We start from the raw sequence: 6,000 nt of genomic DNA, 5'->3' as shown, positions 1-6,000 counted from the left end.
ATCTGTGTTAGCATCTGAATAGATCTCCTAAGATCCCCATCAGAAATACTAAAATCGGAAGATGGGGCTTGACGTGGAACCAGAATATCGGTTAGAGGAACCACTGCACCCTCAGAAGGTGCATGAACTGGTGTGGCCTGAACAAGTGTAGTGGAATCAGGTAGCGTGGCAGTTGGGGGATTATCTTCACCCCTTGGGTGTTCACCCGCATCATCAAATAAAGGGTCAACTGCCACTCCTAAGGCGGCGTTGGCTCCTTGGCCAATTCTTGCTCTCTTCTTAGGTGCCAGATACTGAAAGTTAAAGGAATGAACGAGTTAGAGCAGGAACAATTGCACATTTAGTTTCATCGCACGATCCAGAATATCAAAGAAGGGTATTGTTCCTAAATGTCCGAGTAGCCTCCAACATATAGATATGGTCGACAATACACCGATAACAAGAACTCTACTAGACACGGCTCCGAGACATTCTAGGATACTTTATAACCTTAGGCTCTAATACCAAATTTGTCACTCCCCAACCTCAGGAAGCGTGACTGGCGCTCAACCGAGTGAACCCGGCCGAGCAAGCCTTTTAGATACTTTCTACCCAATTAAATCATGATCGAGAAAAGAAGTGATTTCATTAATTGTACAGTAGGAATCTCATTCATACAATCCTAAATCGTTTCATTAGACATTGCGCCTTTAAGGCTCAAAATATACATTTCTTATAGTTTGGGTGGAACAAGTGATCAACACAACATATACTTGTTTAACATTCGCAATACCCATATACAAACCACATAGTGTCTACGGAGCCTCTAAAGATACAAAAGAGAGTAAAGATGGTGCCGGCAACAAGGCCCTGGCTATACCTCAAAAGTGACCATAATATAAATAAAAGGTACAATACATGACCCCGGAATGAAATGGGGCCCACCGAGTCCGCTGAGAAGAGGATGCAGCACTATCTATGATTAGCATTGTCTGCTATATAACCACCTGCAACTATTTAAAGATGCAGCGCTTCTGGCAAAAGGGACGTTAGTACCGTCTAATAGCACTAATATGTATAGCTAAACACCAACTCAATAGAATGAATAGTAATACAAGAGGAACAGTCAAAAATTCAATAAGAGCTTTCAAATAATATTAAAACATCAATTTAAAAGGTCATATAAGGTTTCAAGTCAACTTCCACATTATTAGGTTGGGTGGTCTTTAGTGCCGATATTCCACAATTCACAGTGCCTCTGTATTCTTACACGGAGTCCGATCTCGACCCGATAGTCTTGATCGTCTCATTTGAGACATCAACCATAACCACAATTTTAATTATCATTCCCAGCACAGTACTACCATGTTTGCGGCATGGCATCCGATCACGGCGCGATCGGCTAGGCCGTCTCACCCAAGAAGGTAGCATTTTCAGTCAACCATCTCACCTCATACTTATTTCATATCTTTCAATTCATTGGCACTAGTGATCATGATTACAAAGTTATTCTTGGCACTTGGCCGTATTTCATAATTCCAGACCCCTTTTTCACATTCAATATCATTATCATCATCAACAACAATAAGGCTTCCCATTTAGGACATTAAATTCACATATGAGCAATTTAGGAATCTTAGGCACATAGAGGTTTTTCATACAAATTGGGCATACCAACCTTTATTTTGATCTTGACATAAAGTCTTAACATTACTAACACATATTCTATATTTTTGAACACCTCCTCAATAACAAGATAACATGATGGAGGGCTTACTCCAATTACACGAACACCATGGGATTCGATTCTAAGAAGAAGGGGTTTTAGCCAACATACCTCAATTGAGCTTCTTAAAACTCTAAGATGTTCCGGAATATTAGCTACTTCAATCTATTTTAGTAATATAACAAAATTGAACCAAAATTAGGAAGATGAACATGGTTTTAGCTCATTTGAGCATATTATCAAACACTAGGTGTGCGTCAATGTTTTAAGCCCCTTATTGTGGAAGATACCCTCTTTCCCCAACCCATTCTCTATCATTTTTAGCTCACAATCTTCCCACATACCTTAGGAACACATTCATGCAAAGTAAGCACCCTCATCCCCATGAAATACACTAATGTCCCATTCTAGTCACATTTTAAAATTAAGAGTTTGGGTGATAGAATCTTACCTCTTAGGAAGAAGACCTAGGTGCCTCTCTCAATAATACTCAAGGTTTTAGGTGAGAATTGAAGAACAATTTGGTGAAGATCACTTCTCCCTCTGAAAATATGATCAAAATAGTCCATGGGATGTATTTTAACGAAATTGGGTCGGGTTTAAAAACCCCAAAATTGAAGCTCTGGAACGGGTTCTGCGATCGCATATGCGACCGCATAGTTGTTATGCGGTCCACGAAATGACCGCGAAAATGGTGCCAGAACTGGAAAGAATATGACTTGGTTTGCGGTCACTATGCGGCCCGCAGACCTATTCTGCGGTCGCATAATGCACCGTAGAACGGTTCTGCGGTCGCATAGTGCATCACAAAACCTCCCTCCAAAAAATTCCAAGGTGAGAAATGCGACATGAATGCGGCCCACGAAACGTTTATGCGGTCGTATAATGGCCGCGAAATTGGACATAAAAAATGCCCAGAAATCTGCCCCACTCTGTGACCAGTCTGCGGTCCACGGAGTGGTTCTACGGCTGCAGAATAGGCCGCAGAAATGCGTATTTCAGCCCAATATTTTTCTTCAACTCCAACAGCACACTGTTCAATCTAAAAAGTCTGAACCGCGGCTCGCAAGCTCGCCGCAAAGAATTTCTACTATTACTAACCTCTACGCCTACGTTGGCATCATGAAAATCCGGATTTTTAGGGAAACTTTTATGGGGCCTTACATGCTCCCCTAATTAAGACTCTCCGTATGTGCTTTCACTGTTTTATGACTTGCGGGTATGGTTGGTTTAGGTTTGAAAGGGTTCATATTGAAATCGGAACACTTAGTTCCTTAATAGTGGCCTATGATGGCCAAGTTTGGCTTGAGTCAACATTTTGAGTAAACGACCTCGAAACCGGAATTTGACGGTTCTAATAGGTTTGTATGATGATTTTGGACTTGAGCATGTATTCGGAATGGGTTTCGGGTGATCCAGGAGCGTTTCGACGCTTAATGGTGAAAGTTGGTTCATTGAAGGTTTTCTAGTTCTTTAAATTTGATTTGAAGTAGACTTTGGAGTTATCGAGGTCCCTTTGGGATTTCAAGCCTTGTAATAGTTCTGTATGGTGATTTATGACTTGTACGCAAAATTTGGTGTGATTCCGAGTACTCTAAGTATGATTCGGCTCGTTCGGAGATAGTTGAGAAGTTTGAAGTTTATAAGTCAATTTAATTTGGTTTTGGGATGCGATTCTTAGTTTTGTTAATGTTTCAAGTGTTCCGAGGGTTCGAGCAAGTCTGTATTATGGTTATGGACTTGTTGGTGCATTTGGATAGGGTCTCAGGGGGCTCGGGTGCATTTCGGTCTGCCCGAAGCTAAGTCCAAAATTGTCGGTGTGCTAGTTCTAGTTTCCTTCTTCGTGAACGCGAAAGGACCCTCGCAATCGCGATGAAGGATTGGGGGACTGGTTGCTTTTTCTTTTTTCGTTCACGAAGAAAAGGCCACGTTCGCGAAGCTTCAGAACTTGTGGCCTTCGCTTTCGTGATGGCCAGGTCGCTTTCGCGTAGAAGGGTTTTGGGGACAGGGGTCTGTGGGTCATTGCCCTTCGTGAACTTGGCGTTAACGATGCTTGGGATGGTAGCCTTCGTGATCGCGAGGACTTTGTCACATTTGCGAAGAAGGGTTTCAGGGCCTGGACAGGCTTTACATTCGCGAACGCGAGGCCCTTTTCGCGATCGCGGAGAGGAGTCAACTAGGCAGTAACTTTATTAAAATCGGGAATTCGGCCATTTTGTTCATTTCTCACATTTGTTGGCTGATTTTAGAGCTTCTTGGAGAAGGGTTTTCACCTAGCTATTGAAGGTAAGTGATTTCTATACATTGTAAGTTCAATACATAGAATATGGGTAGATTTTAACATGTAAAATGTGAAAAATTTAGAAGTTTGTTGAAAAACCTAGATTTTGACAAAAACGAGATTAGAGAACAAAAATGGTTATGAAATTGAGTAGAAATTATATATTTATGTTCGTGACTTTAGGAGTAACAAATATTTACAAAACTTTCCAGAATCCGGGCACGTGGGCCTGGGGGTAAATTTTAGGAACCTTCCAAATTGGGTTGGGTAATCACTCTAATAGTTAAAGTATGAACTTTTGAGCAATTATTGATTAGTTTGTACAATCTTTGGCTAGTTTCGGATTGTTCGGCACTGACTTGAGGTTTTTAGAGTGATTTGTGGATAGGAAAGTAGACTTGAAAATGAGTTAAGTCTCTTGCCTAACCTTGTAAGAGAGAATTAACCCCTTAGGTAATTAAATTATTATTTGCTACTAATTGTGGGTGTTAAGTACACACGAAGTGACGAGAGTCCGTTCGTAGCTAAAATTCATGATATGTCTGGGTAGACATAGACCTTTATTATACTATTACTTCCACTATTTGAACTCAACTTTCTTCAGAATTTATTTGTAGAACTTTAGTATGCTCATGTATTCGTGACTCCAGATTTCTGGGATATGTTTAGACTGCGCTACGGTTGTATTTATCACATCTAATTCACTTGCCTAGCAAATGGATGTTAGGCACTGATCACGCTCAACTATGCCTTATAAAAAGGACTAAGCGTTCGTTGCAAATATAATCCGGTTTACAAGTCCGGAGTCGAATTTCACAGAGAACTAAGGCTTAGCTAAAGTTGTTCAATATTGCTAAGAAAAATAAGTCCAAACAATTTCCTAGTTATAAAGATTGAGATTTATATTTCTAACTAATTAACTAACAAATACTAGAAAGCAGTAAAATTATCAACTAAGGAGACTAAGAGTTGGAGACAAGATTAAGGAGGTCTAGAGTTATGATTTTCTCAATTATCGGAATACTTCTCGCTACGTCTTCTATAATTTCGCCTAAGTATTCTCTCTCGATCGTGAGTACTTTGGGTGTCGTAGATATCTCTCAAGCAACTACCACAATTTACTAAACGTATTCTCTCGAACTACAACCACACCAAGGTTTCGTTATCTCTAATCCTGCCTTTAAATCCTCCGTATTGATCTCTCAAATACGTTAGGAGTGGTGTTATTTAACAACTACCTAAATGTATACTCTCTCTCGAGCAATATATACTAAATAGGCACAATCAATTGATGGTCATTCAATCAACAATAACAAACACATAATTGAACAAGTAGAGAAATTCAATGGCTCAATTATATGAAAACATGACAAGAATTTATCCTACAACATATTCCATCAAAACCTAGATAACAAATTAGCTATTCATAATAGTATACATAACTTCAATACTAGAATTCATAACCGATAATGGAAATGGAAGAAGAAAGAGGGAAAAACTTGAAGTTGAATCATTTTCCTTGCTCTTATGGTGTTCTTGCCTCCCCAAAGTGTTCTCTTCCTCAAGAGTGGAGGCTCTCCCTCAAGAGTGGTGGCTCCCTTTGCCTCTCTAATCGTCTCTACCCTAAAAAATAGGTTTAGAACCCTTTTATACATGTTGGGGGCGTGTAGGGTAAAACTCGTCCTTAGCCGTCTCGCTTGGCGCCTGGCGCCAACCAGGACACCGAAATTTTCCACATTATGCCTTTAGCATTTTGGTTGGTGCGTGGCACCAAACTCATACTCCCTCCAAATTCTTCTGTTTTTACTTTACTTTACATGCAAGTTTGCCAAATCACTTTAAATTGACTCCTACACATATAAACACCATTATTACGCTCGAGTCACAAATATTTACACCAAAGTTAACAAGATTGAGGTATAATGCAAGGCAAATTACATGCGAAAATATGGATTTTTAGCCTAACATCAGGTGCCATCACGATCTCACGGTTGGGATTTCGGGTCGTGACAAA

The sequence above is a fragment of the Nicotiana tomentosiformis genome, chromosome 1 (assembly GCF_000390325.3).
Source record: "Nicotiana tomentosiformis chromosome 1, ASM39032v3, whole genome shotgun sequence".
Classification (NCBI taxonomy): Eukaryota; Viridiplantae; Streptophyta; class Magnoliopsida; order Solanales; family Solanaceae; genus Nicotiana; species Nicotiana tomentosiformis.
The sequence above is the reverse complement of the archived record's forward strand: the minus strand, read 5'-3'. Positions refer to the sequence as shown.